Source organism: Mustela putorius, unplaced genomic scaffold, assembly GCF_011764305.1.
Source record: "Mustela putorius furo isolate JIRA1106 unplaced genomic scaffold, ASM1176430v1.1 tig00000249_pilon_pilon_pilon, whole genome shotgun sequence".
Lineage (NCBI taxonomy): Eukaryota > Metazoa > Chordata > Mammalia > Carnivora > Mustelidae > Mustela > Mustela putorius.
In genome coordinates this window covers 212,666-226,872 of record NW_025421327.1, presented here as the reverse complement: position 1 = coordinate 226,872, position 14,207 = coordinate 212,666, and the positions used below count along the sequence as shown (strand labels likewise).

The 14,207-nt window shown below is 39.6% G+C and overlaps 1 long non-coding RNA gene across 1 annotated transcript in view; it reads right to left on the bottom strand.

Annotated features, from left to right (window-relative positions):
* Window positions 1-1,346: 1,346 nt before the first annotated feature.
* Window positions 1,347-14,207, bottom strand: part of LOC123391590 — a 97,217-nt gene continuing 84,356 nt past the window's right edge. The window contains exon 2 of the long non-coding RNA XR_006606280.1: window positions 1,347-1,633. This is a non-coding gene — a long non-coding RNA (uncharacterized LOC123391590). The remainder of the gene's footprint in view (window positions 1,634-14,207) is intronic.

The window sequence follows — 14,207 nt, the reverse complement described above, 5'->3', positions numbered from 1 at the left end:
GGGGCGCCTGGGTGGCTCAGGGTGGTTAAGACTCTGCCTTTGCCTCAGGTCATGATCTCAGGGTCCTGAGATCAAGTCCCACATTGGACTCTGCAAGCACGGAGACTGCTTCCCTCTCATTCTCTCTGCCTGCCTCTTTGCCTATTTGAGATCTCTGTCTGTCAAATAAATAAATAAAATCTTAAAAAAAAAAAAATACCCAGGACCAGATGTTTTCCCTAGTAAATGTTGCCAAATTTAAAATAAATAAATAAATTACTTAAATAAATAAGGCCAAAACTTTTCAAACTTTCCAAAATTTAGAGGAATAAGCACTCTAAAACTCATCTTATGAGGCCAGCATTACCCTATTATCAAAGCCAGGTAAAGATACCACAAGAAAGTTATTAGCCAAGATCCCCAATAAATAAAGATACAAAATCCCTTAAAAGTATTAACAAACTGAATTCAACAGCACATTAAAAGGATCATGTACCATGAGTAAGTAGAATTTATGCCTGGATAAAGGATGTTTCAAGATAGATCCATTAATATGAAATATCACATTAAAGAATGAAGAGTAAAAATCATGTGATCATCTCAATAAATGCAGACAAACCATTTGAGAAAATTCAATACCCTTTCATGAAAAAAACCTTCATCATCCTAGGTATACTTTAACATAGTGAAGACCACATATAACCACATATAACAAGCCCAAAGGTAACATCACAATCAACATTTAAAAGCTGGAAGCTTTCACTCTAAAGATCAACAAGTAAAGGATTCTCATTCTTGTTGCTTTTATTCGGTATAGAACTCTAAGTCATAGCCAATCCAATTAGGTAAGAAAAAGAAATAAAGGGCATACAAGTCACAGAGGAAAAAGTAAAATTATGTTTGCTGATGACATGTTCTTACATGTAGAATAACCTAAATAATCCACAAAAAGCCAAGAGAATAATAAGTATAAAAAATTTCCAGGATAAAAAAAATCAACATACAAAAAAAACTAGTAATGTTTCTGTATCTTAGCAATAAACTATGCAAAGAGGGAATTAAGAAAATAATCCCACTATGAAAACTAGTGAAAGATAGTTTATTGTTTTTAAGATTTTATTTATTTATTTGACAGAGAGAGAGATCACAAGTAGGCAGAACAGAAGGCAGATGGAGGGGGGGGGAAGCAGGCTCCCTGCTGAGCAGAGAACCTGATGTAGGGCTTGATCCCAGGACCCTGAGATCAAGACCTGAGCCGAAGGCAGAGGCTTAACCCACTGAGCCACCCAAACGCCCCAATAAAAGACATTTTAAATACACCGAAACCTTTTTAAAAATATCAACATTTCACCAGTAATGATTGAAGATGTTGTTAAAAACAATGCCTTTTATTTTATATGTTTATTATTATCCTTTATGACTAGTTTAATATTACATAAACGATGATTCTAGGAAAAGAGTAAAATTAATTTTCATTAAAATTAAAATAATGAAGGGGTGCCTGGTTTCAGTCCTTAAGGTTCAGTCCTTAAGTGCATGCCTTCGGCTCGCGTCAGGAGCCCCAGGGTCCTCGTGCATTGGGCTCCCTGCTCCGCGGGAAGCCTGCTTCTCTTGTCCCACTCCCCGGGCTTTCATGGTATCGTTATCTCTCTCTCTGTAAAATAAATAAATAAAACCTTTTTAAAAAAAGTAAAATAATGAAGAATCAGAAAAGGAACACATAAAGATAACCTTTAAATAGGCTCCAGTTACAAAGTGTATTTAAAATTATCCACTCTGAAAAATCCAAATGTCAAAATATAATTAGACTATAGTTTATTTGCAGAAACAGAATTAAACGACTCTAAGAATAGACTTCAAGCAGGTTTTCTTTTTGTATATAATTAAACATTTTCAGAAGATTAATGACAAATCTGCAGAAGCAGGTCATACTGCGAGGTGTTTTCTTTGCAATGTAAACTACAACTGAATCATTTCAATAAAATACCAGTTACAAGGGCAAGGATGAGTCACCTAAAGTACTATATATCCACTATTTTAGAAGCTCACATATATCAATGATCTTTAATTATAATAAGCATCACAACTGTCCCAAAATGCTCATGAGAAAATCATCTGAGAGAAAGTTACTCAAGATAAGTCAGCAACAGAGGCAGCATCCAAACTCATCTCCTCTGAGGTTAGAAGGCACTAGTGGGCTTTAAAATCAGACACATGAGATGTGGAATTTATAGCATTAAAATTTTATTTTAAATTTCATTTAATCTGAAATTATTATGGCTCTGTACCCTAATCCTAATTCCCAGTTTTGTTTCTAGACTTTTTTTTTTTTTCTTGGTCAATCTCTAACCCCATGCAAACTAATGAAGCTTCAAATTTCCTCCTGAGAAAGTGACAGTAAAAATATTTGACCATTTTCAGGGCCTCGTTGCTACCCAATCAGAACTTGCATCAGGTACAAGATTCAGACCCTGTGAAGAGCCATTTGGTGGATGAATTCAGTATTGCTCCAAGGCATTTGGGTCCTGGCTTTTCCTATTTCCTGTATGCATACTTCCCATTATAGCCACTCTGCTTACTTACCAGGCTGAACCTCCTCTACCATATACACCCTGGGGACAGGGAATGCCAAGAACAACTGTCATGTCAGCTTTAAAATAACACCTTGAAGGACAAAAAACAAAACATGGATGGGGGTGCCTGACTGCCTCTCAGAAAAGCATGTGAATCCTGACCCCTGGGGTTGTGAGTTTGGTCCCCACATAGAGTACTTTTTTTTATATATGTCTCCAATTTAGAAAATTAACAGAAGTAGACACTTAATTGAAAAACTAAGATAAAAAGAGAGTATGAGTACAGACAAATGGTTGATATCCAGGATCTATAAAGAACTCCTCAAACTCAACACACACAACACAGACAATCATATCAAAAAATGGGCAGAAGATATGAACAGACATTCCAATGAAGACCTACAAATGGCTATCAGACACATGAAAAAATGTTCAGCTTCACTAGCCCTCAGAGAGATTCAAATTAAAACCACATTGAGATATCCCCTTAACACCAGTTAGAATGGCCAAAATTAGCAAGACAGGAAACAACAGGTGTTGGAGGGGATGTGGATGTGTAAGAACCCTCTTACACTGTTGGTGAGAATGCAAGTTGGTGCAGCCTCTTTGGAGAAGAGTGTGAAGATTCCTCAAGAAATTAAAAATAGAACTTCCCTATGATCCTGCCATTGCACTCCTGGGTATTTACCCCAAAGATACAGATGTAGTGAAAAGAAGGGCCATCTGTACCCCAATGTTTATAGCAGGAATGGCCACGGACGCCAAACCGTGGAAAGAACCAAGATGCCTTCAACAGACGAATGGATAAGGAAGGTGTGGTCCATATACACTATGGAGTATTATGCCTCCATCAGAAAGGACGAATACCCAACTTTTGTAAGCAACATGGATGGGACTGGAAGAGATTATGCTGAGTAAAGTAAGTCAAGCAGAGAGAGTCAATTATCATATGGTTTCACTTGTTTGTGGAGCATGACAAATAGCATGGAGGACATGTGGAGTTAGAGTGGAGAAAGAAGTTGGGGGAAATTGGAAGGGGGAGGTGAACCATGAGAAACGATGGACTCTGAAAAACAATCTGAGGGTTTTGAAGGGATGGGGGGGGGGGGGGGAGGTCGGGGTACCAGGTGGTGGGTATTATAGAGGGCATGGACTGCATGGAGCACTGGGTGGGGTGCAAAAATAATGAATACTGTTATGCTGAAAATAAATAAAAAATAAATTTAAAAAAAGACAGTATGACTTAACTAAAAATATTTCAGAGTAGACTCAATTAAAAATATGTAAGTAGAACTATACTTGGTAAAGACAGATATGTTTATTTGCCATGTAAGTTTAAACAACTGAATTTAGCATCTTAAGAAAGACAAAACATTTACCCAGTTCAAAGTTAATACTGAAATTAGAGGTGAATCTTCCAAAAGGTAAGACATTTACATAATATACTACATAATACACTATGTGGGGTAAATGTATTGGAGTTTTATTCCCAGAATATACAAACTGAAATGTTTTTAATTTGACTGGCATTCTGTACACTGTACCAGGTGTTCTTCATGTGCTATTTATATTCTTATCTTGGTAACCATGTATTAAGGTTATTACTAGTTCCCACTTCACAGCAGAAGAAACTGAAGTCCAGAGAGTCTAAATAACTTCCCTAGAGATTTAAGCAGCACATACAGGGCATGTTTTTTTCTCTCTATATTCTGCACTGCGGGGAGAAATGTTCCTAAGCAGGAACCATTGTTCATTTCGCAAGGGCGTGGGAAGAAAAGAACAATTACTACTGGAAGATATAACTGCAGATATATCTAATTTCCGAGGGTTTCATCTGGCTAAAACAGTGAGTCCCCAAAAGAATAAACATGGAAATGTCTTCACCTACAAATAAATTTTATGTTAGACTATTTCCTTAATAAGTGAACCATTCTCTTTAGGATCCAATTCCTTCCCTCTTCCTCATCCCAACATGTTATTGAAACTGATGGCAATAAAATCACTCCATTCCAAAGGCTGAAAAATTTAATGACTTGTCATTATAAAATAACATATTTATATGCTGAAAAAGGGCTGAAGAGAGTGGTATACACATGCTTCTGGGAACTGTGGTGTCTATGGGAAATCCCATGTTTTATAGTATGTGGTTAATGACATACACAGTGCCTCCAGAGCAAAATGGGCCACTTCCAAAGGTAAGATTGCTCCATCTTCATCCCATTCTTCTCTTGGGATTTTTTTTTTTTTTTTTAAGTTTACAGACCTCTAGTAATTAAAAATAGTATCAGCCTCATTGGCAAAATCTTTGAGCCACAGCTTTCTCTGGGTTCATTCTTTCTAAGCCCCAAATCTCATGAATACAGTCAAAGGTCTTTAGATAAAGTTATACTTGAAATGCCTCTGGTGTGTTCTGGAGAGTCATAGTCATTTCTGAGCTGTACCGATGTTGCATGTCAAAACTACTGGTCTTTTGGTCTTCTTAGCAGATCACGTACTGTAAACAGAAATATGAAGGGAGTGCTTTTCAGTCTCCATTTAACTGTCATTCTTTGAAATATTTTATGTCACCTGCCCAACTTCCACTTCCGTCTACCCTTCTGAATACTGGGTGACAGAGCCAGAGGGTGGTGCGCAAATGAATGACCTTGGGTTCTGCCAGCCAAGGTCTGGAGTCATCGGCTATCACCTGAAATGATCCTGAAATGCCAGGATCAATATGAGGAGCAGACTGGAAATCTGAGAGCAAAGACCGGAGCTTCACCTGCTGGGCAGGACCTATCCAAAAGGACCAGAGAATAACGGTCATAAATCACAGAGCCAAGAGGTTAGTGATCGGGAAAACAAATTAAAGTGAAAGAAGTCAAGAAATAACTTACATTAGTTCCACGTAATTTCACCAGAAAAATGACTGGACTTAGCAACTCCCCTTTTGGGATTCTCAGGGGATTTCAACTCAAGTGAAGGGTCCAGTATTGTGTGAACACCCTCTTCCTTGGCATGTATTCCAGAGCACTCTTGAATCTCCCTGGAAGGAATGTAAGGTATGTGTAGAGCTTTCAGAATTATCATGGCTGCCTTCAAGGCATGTCTTTCCAGTACTGAGACTGGTTTTGGTGCAGATGGGGCCCAATATGTTCTCCACTATGGATTCTGGTTCCTGTCACAGACAACTGGAGATGGATTAATGGCATGGAAACATGAAGCCACATGCATTCCAACAGAGATGCTAAAGAGCCAGTAGTGGGTACCAACAATTTGGTCTGGTTTATACAAAACAGTCATTTTTTCCTACTAATATGGAGCAGGTCATATAATATAGAAGTAAGCAGTCTACAGAGCCTGGACCTTGTATGAACTGAAAGGTTTTAAGCTTCTCCAAAGCATCCTGATGCTTTCAAATCTATGACAGTACAAAAACCAAAAATCCAATGACAACTGTGCATAATTTCCAAATCATACATCCATTCTTCTCTTCCTTTACACATACATGATTTACCATTGAGTGTTCAACAGATGATAGACAAGACTGAGCCAACCCTCAGCTCATTTACACCCAAGCTGACAATAATGGACCTCACTACTGGGGTGGTGATTACAGCTTACAGTTAATGGCTACATAATCATTAAGATTATCATCAATCTTAAGAATTGTAGGGTAGGCTGGTTTCTATTAATGGAATTGGAAATAATGGGGTTAGGGAACAAAGAAGGCTCATGGAAGCCAACTGCTGTATGAGGGTATGATCTAAAAGCCAGAGGGGATTTAAGCTTTTTAAGGAGATTCTCATCTTTTGAAGTACTGAATATGCTGCAAATCAGACCAAGACATTAAAGTCACAACAAAACTGCACAGGGGACTGAATTTCAGTAAGTTTCAGTAAGTCATTTGTCAAATTCAGATCCTTGATAGAAAAAGGAGAAAATGAAGACATCCAAGATGGGAATATTTATTAGATAAGCATGAAAATCTTGAACCCCGAAATTCTCTATATCTTGTGCCTCAATAGGAGTAGCCTCGCCTCATCCCTGATCATCATGTTCCTGACTAGAAATCGTGCAATGGCTTCAGATGACACTGCTGCCTCTGATGACAGTATCTGGTTTTTTTTCTAGATCTGCCCCAGCTCTCCTCATTCCCTCTGGCCAAGTAATGTCATATCTTTGCCTAACTGAAGTGGTACGTAACATAAAGTTCCTTGTCCAGGAAAAACTAGCTTACATGCCAAAGAAATCTGAATACTTGAGTAAGTCAGACAGGCAGGAACCAGGGTATTACACATTTAAGTGGGATCTTAGAGAGCTGGACTGAACTGTGAAGCAGAATATCAGATAGGACAAGGATGTAGCTATCTTGAGTCCCCTCACTCACAAACTGATACCCAATGTCTGACAACATCTGGAGCAAATCCTGTCTGCTTGTATGACTCCATGAAGCTGTATACAACACTGAAGCTGTACACAACACTGAGTAGAGATGTTAGTCTTCCTCAGTACAGCCACAGCTGTACTGAAAGGGGGTTAGCAGACAGACGTGGCAACGAAGGCTAAGATATGGTGTGAATTTGGAAGAGATACTCTCTCTGGTTTGATCTTTACGTATCTGAAAAACAGAAATAACAATACCCCAAGATTAGACTTTACATCGCTTCACAGTAGAGCCTGTTGTAATTCACTCTTATATTTCTTGCTCCTTAAAAGAGATCACAAACATTTCTGGACTCCACGAATAAAGAAAGGCTTTCTGTGGGGATGCAAGTGGCACAATGTAGAAATATACCTCAAATATCTGACATAATGAGGTGCTCACTATATCAAAGATTTCCCTGCTCCATATGCTTTCTTTTTTTTTTTTTTTTTTTTTTAAGATTTTATTTATTTGACAGAGATCACAAGCAGGCAGAGAGGCAGACAGAGAGAGAGGGAGAAGCAGGCTCCCCACTGAGCAGAGAGCCCGATGTGGGGCTCGATCCCAGGACCCCGAGATCATGACCTGAGCCGAAGGCAGTGGCTTAACCCACTGAGCCACCCAGGCGCCCCCATATGCTTTCTTTTAAATCTGCTTCTTTTCTCTCCATTCTACTCTCTGCAAAGTGAATCACATGTTCTGCCCTCTTTAGGACAGTTATCATCTTCTGTCATGTCCATTAGAAGGGCCTTTTATCTGCTAATCCCTATCTGTTCCTCCCCCATTATCCACAGAGCTGGTTGTTACAATTTGTTACTAAATCAAAGAACTGATCATGCTAGCACTTGCTTTCCACTTACTTGAGGACAAAGCCAAAATTCCTTCTCCTAGAAAACATTGTCCTTTACTAATATGGCAGAAACTGTATGGGCTAAAAGTTAGCAAATGCTTACTTAGGGAATGGCTGCTAACAAGTGAGTATTTGTTCAATTTAATCTCTTAAACTCCTTCCTTTGTCTGTAGAAGCTGTATACAAATACTTAAGGTAGAGATATGCTGTAGTGTAGAACAGAAGAGATAAAATGTGGGAAGCACCTGGGAAAGGATGGGTGCCAGATTAGCTTTAAGTATAAAAGTACTTACTGTTCCCTCTAGCTATATCTCCTGCCATCTGCCCTTCAACCCAAGGTTGGAATCACCCAAGTATTTCATTTTGAGAAACTCAGTTAATGATGAGACCAGCCAAACCAATTCCCCATTAGTATTTATAAAAGAAATGCTACTAGGTTGTTGTCCCTGTCGCCTTTTAGACTGTCCCAAAACCCTTCTTCTCCCAGAAGATTTTTCCATTTTATCTGAGCTCACTCCCCAAATGCTATATGCAAAAGCAGTAGTTTCTTCCTCATTCTAGAAAATGTGCTGCGTTCACTTCATTATACTACAGATCCCACTGTAAAGTTACTGCCTGTGCCACGGCCACCTGTCACTAGACACTGTGCTCTTGGGGACAGATTCCACTGAGTCCTTCCAGAATCCCTCCCCAATCTAAGCAGATTCTGGCTGCCATGCTCATGCCCGACAGACATATGGCAGTGACTGAGCAAACTGATGAAAAAATTCAGATTTCATCAATTAAAAAAAAAAGATTTAAATACTTAATGACAAAGATCTTTTCGGGTAACACCTCTGTGTAAAACCTCAAGAATTATCTATAAAATAATCAACAGAAATGAATACTATGAAATAGGAGAGCATCATATTTAAAGATATAGTAAATAAATTGTTTGGTTAGGTTCTCCAGGAATTAATGAAAATCTCCTCGTGGAAAGCTCAGCATTCCACAAAAGTGAAGAAATACATAATGGTAAAATGAAGAAAACAATCGTTTTCTTGGGAAGCTTTAAAATGTTTTATTTTAAAATATTAATGTTTACCACATTCTAACCTGAGAGCTGATGTCTGTTGCTATACCAGTGCCTCTAGTCTATACGTTCGTATTTCGGTTAACAGGAAGTAAGGAAGTAAGAGGAAAAGCGGGAGATGGAGATTTGGAGTTCCTCTCTGTGCCAAGTCACAGTCCAGAAGGAATAAAGTGGGAAAATAATAACAAAAGAAAGAGCAAGGATCAACTGAAATAATACACATCATTATCCCGTAAAGTTTCTGCTGTCACGCACTCAGCAAGCTTTTGCGGAGTTTGACAGTTGTGAAAACAATTCTTAAAACAACAAACAAAAATGTTTCATTTGGCAGGTGGGATAAATTCAGTGCCTGAGCTATTACGTGGGGCTGTCGATATGAAGAAAGTAGATGGTTAAAAAGGCACTTTGGGGATTCAGTTAGATGTGAGCTTATTAAAAATTATACAAAGGATCGCAATACAGAGAAAGTCAGTGGGCCTCTTCAGATCAAGGCATCATAAAGAATGTCCGAGATGTAAAGAAAAATGTAGTTCAAAGTAAAGGAAGCAGATTGCAAGTGCTTGAAATGTTACCCATTTAAAAAAAAATATACCAATAGAGCCTTCCAGGCTGTTAAATGGTTAACTCCTGCAAGTCTGGGCACTTTGTCTGGTAGACTAGAGTTGGCTTTGCACAGCACCGCCAGGAAACAGACTTAATGAAATATTTTAAGTAATAATTAGAACAGTAGCATAAGACGATAAAATATCCTAAATGTGCTTTCCAGAGTCTCACAGAGAAGGGGGGGAAAAAGGGGGGAAATTTAAAAATACATACAGAAACGGCAAGTTTATTTATCTTTCTGATCCTTCTCAATTCCAGGAGCAATAACTTGGATAGTACCAAAATTAAAACAGACGGAGAAAAGTAGATCAGTGTACTCTCCTGTCCTTCAAATAATGATAAAATTCTGATTTTAATTAAAAACTATCTGAGCATAGGAATGCCTGGGTGGCTCAGTTGGTTAAGTCACTGCCTTCAGCTCAGGTCATGGTCCTGGAGTTCTGGGATCGAGTCCCATATCAGGCTCCCCAGCTCCATGGGGAGTCTGCTTCTCCCTTCTCATGCTCTCTCTCCCTCTCTCTCAATAAATAAATAAAATTAAAAACAAAAAACAAAAAACAAACCTATCTGAGCATATAATACAGGCTGCACTTCATTATTTGTCGTCACTTTACAAAGCACTGCCTACAAGATATGGGTGCTGACCTCTGCTATGAAACACTGATGAGGAAGCAGAAGGCTGGCTGAGGACAAAGCAAAAGCTGGCACCTTATACTCCCCACTTCTCCCCCCACCTTGGTGACATATGTCACATCCCTCAGGCACCCCTGCCTGCCTTAAAAGGAAAACAAATAATTAACTTGTAGAGATCACAATCCTCCAAGACAGGAGTCTCCCTTGGTTTACAAATGTCCTAGTGATTAACAACAAGGAAACTATCTTATCAATAGCCTAACTTCCAGAGACAAACAACTCAGTTCCTAAAGCCCTAACACTGCCCTCCTCTCTGTAAAACTGAAGGAGGCTGAGATGAAAGGAAATATAAATAAAGTTAAATTTCTTCTAAATCTAAAGCTCATTGACAAGGAGCTCATTGATAGGAGGAATATGACATTCCACCAGGAAACTCCCAACTGTCTTCATGTTAGTGCCTTATTAGAGGTAAAAAACAGCCTTGGCTTGACAATAACCATGACTTCAGTATCCTGACGGTTTTCTTTACCCTGTTACCCCTTCTGAACAACCCTTTTGTCCTTACCTACCCAACTCCTGTGTATATAATCAGCCACTCCTCAGGATATCGAGGCAGCAGATCTTTCTGCCCATGGGTCCTGTCCCCGTGCTTTAATAAACCACCATTTTGCACCAAAGATGTCTCAAGAATTCTTTCTTGGTCATTGGCTCCCGACCTCACCCCCCACCGAACCTCACCTATGTTCTAGAACTTCATCAAAACCACCTCAGCCATCAGATTCTCCTTACATATGGGGTTTTACATTTTTTTCTGATTTAAGTAAACCAATAAAAGAATAGAAGCATTTGGTTTTCATTTTATTTCCACTGAACTCGACATCATGAACATGCCTAGAAATCTCTAGAACAACAGGGTTCTCTCCCCCGATTGACATTCAATGATCAGCTCTTCCTATAAGTCCACTGCTCAATGAATCCATCTGTAACAGACATTTACATCCCTTCCCCTTTACTTCTGGTGGGAACTAATCTCAGTCATTTTCTTCAGATTCTAAGCCTTTTAGAGAAGGTACACAATTTTTTTTTTTTGCCTCCTAAAAGCTGTTAAGACCTCCATCTGCAACTTCACACACAATAAATCACTTAGATCATCATCTGAAGTCTGTTTGTAAAGCTAATAAGCCTTGAGGCATGTCTCTTGAAATGCAATCTAATCTGAAGCAGATGAATTGAGCTCTAGAAAGTACAGTGTGTACCGACCCAAGGTGAAGATACAGACTGAATTACCATGGGCTATTTAAGTAGTTTTTAGAAAAGCATCACCAGTATAAGTAAAAATGACAAACTGCTCGTTTCAGAGAGAAGACCCCCCTATGACCTTTAGTCATTCTTATCTATTTGGGGTCCTGTGAGGAACATGGTGTTCTACACATCAGTGATAGGATGAGTGATAATATGCCTACCTACTACAGAATCCACAACAGTAGGTAACTTTCAACACTCACTAAAGTCTATGCTGGGGCCCCTAAGACCTTCTCCCCCACCCCCAAAGATTTTATTTATTTATTTGACAGGCAGAGATCACAGGTAGGCAGAGAAACAGAGAGAGAGAGAGAGAGAGAGAGAGGAGGAGGAGGAGGAAACAGGCTTCCTGCTAAGCAGAGAGCCCAATGCTGGGCTCGATCCCAGCATCCTGGGATCATGACCTTAGCTGAAGGCAGAGGCTTTAACCCAGTGAGCTACCCAGGCGCCCCACCCCTCAGACATTCTTGGCTCCCTTAAAGAACTGTGGTTATACAAAATCCTGAAGCAAACCTAGTACACCATCAATCTCTGCCCAAACCTATATTTAAACCATAATTTCGGATCGCTGAGAAAACTGGCTCCACAGGCTGTGCGCAGGACGGTTAATTGTCATTGATTCCTTCCTTCCCACTCCACCCCAATACAGAGGCAGGGCTACCTATAAGCTTTACGGATCTTCCATACTCTTATAATGATATTTAAATAAGAGAACTGGTTCCCATGAGAGTTCCCTAAGATACACAGGCTTCTGATCCAAGGATAAAGGATTTTGCAAGATATACCCAAGTTCACAAAGAATTACAGGGTACCAATGATTCCATATCGTGTCTCATAACATATCTTTACTTATACCTGCCTGCCAAACTAAGGAATTCATAGATTCCAACTGGAATCAGGTCATGTAGTTCCATGCAGAGTACTTCATGTATACAGACATAAGCAGAATAAGGGAAGAAAATCTTTTGGCAGTTTCTCTATTAAGGTAATGAGCTGTGTTTCTGAGAGTGTAGAAGGCATTGCCATTCTTCCCTATTTAAAGTAAGCAGACAATTTCTACTGCAGTCATTAAAAGTTCCCAAACCGGAAGTCTTCAGATCACTGCTAGATTGGCTTACTAGTCTCAATCTTTTGCATAAATATAAAGTGGATAGATTTCCATTTGCTTCTTTCAATCGCGCTTTGGATCCTACCAAAATATACTTCCAACCCCTTCATGGAATTCTGAGTCCAGCTTTCTAGTTATGTTTGGTTAAAAAAAAAAAAATTAAAAAAAAAAAAGTATAATCTGTTTAAAAGTTCTAATCTCTATCCAAGGAAAAACTCTATATAACATTCATGCTCCCTTTTTTGGATGCTTGCTTTTTTTTTTTTTTTAAAGATTTTTTTTTTATTTATTTGACAGAGAGAGATCACAAGTAGGCATAGAGGCAGGCAGAGAGAGAGAAGAGGAAGAAGCAGGCTCTCTGCTCAGCAGGGAACCCGATGCGGAACTTGATCCCAGGACCCTGAGATCATGACCTGAGCCGAAGGCAGCGGCTTAACCCACTGAGCCACCCAGGCACCCGGATGCTTGCTTTTCTAGGTGGTTGAGAACAGGAAGGATTAGGGTCAAAGTCTCTTTACTTGGTTTCAGACCACTGCTTTCAGGAGGTCATTGCTCTTAGGACATGTCCTCTGTACAGCCAGCACTCAAAAAACTAACACCCTCATAGGAAGCACGATTGGCTTCTCTAATATGTACAATGAGATCACAGACCTACAAAATGTCCTGACATGCGTTATATGGATCCAGCTTCAACTCATACATTTGTAGCTCCCATTTGTACTGGGTTGTTTTTCTCCCATAAGCAGCCCACTTGGGTGGGATCCTAGTCCTAGGACTCACCGAAGCGGTTTCTTTGTATTTGGTGTCTGGGGAAACCAGGCCTGCATCACAACCAATCCCTCTGCCATCTCTCTCCATTCTCTGTCCTTGCTCCCCTTGGAACTGGGGCAGATCTAAGCAGATTCTTAAAGAGAAATCACGTCCTAACTTTCCCTTCTTTCAGAAGTCCCCAAATGTTTAGAACCACTTTTCCTAGTGTGTCTATTTTTCCCAACTGGCTTCAAGGAAAGCAAAGAACCATCTCCCTTCTCTACTGACTGGAGAAAAAAAAAAAAACTCTCTCAGCAATAATCCTCTCAGGGCACAGGTCATTTTCCCTGCACATCAAGCCCCCTCCTCCTCCTAAGTATGCTCATGGTAGTGGTAAGGCCACAGGAGCGCCCCATGTATTGCTCCTTCGGAACATACACAGAAGTCTTTAAACCCAGTTCCTGACTGCTATGACCTCTCGAGAGTTAAGGAAGACTTATTTTCAAATTTGGGATCTGGTAGCCAATTCTAGGCATGTGGAAGAGCCCCCAAAAGCCTGTTAACGAAGGTCTTAGGAAGAAAGACATTTCTACCGTCCCCCATGGCCACACCTCATAACCTCATAATTAACCTCCTCAGTGGTGAGATTAGTTCTGTCTGCACCTATCTTAGTAGCGGAACATAGAGAACAATTCCCAGTCTGATTTTAAATTAAAATTTTGTATCATCAAAGGCACTGCATACACTGTTTTTTGTTATACTTAAGACTACGTTTACTGGGTTTCCAGATTATTAATCTCTGCTCTATCCTACTGAGAGCAATAGTCACGGGGTTATCATGATACAGAACACTGAGCTGGGGTCTAGAGAGCATGTAGTAAATCTTGGCATTAAGCCTTTGTCTACTAAGCCGGTTATTTTGTTTTTGTTTT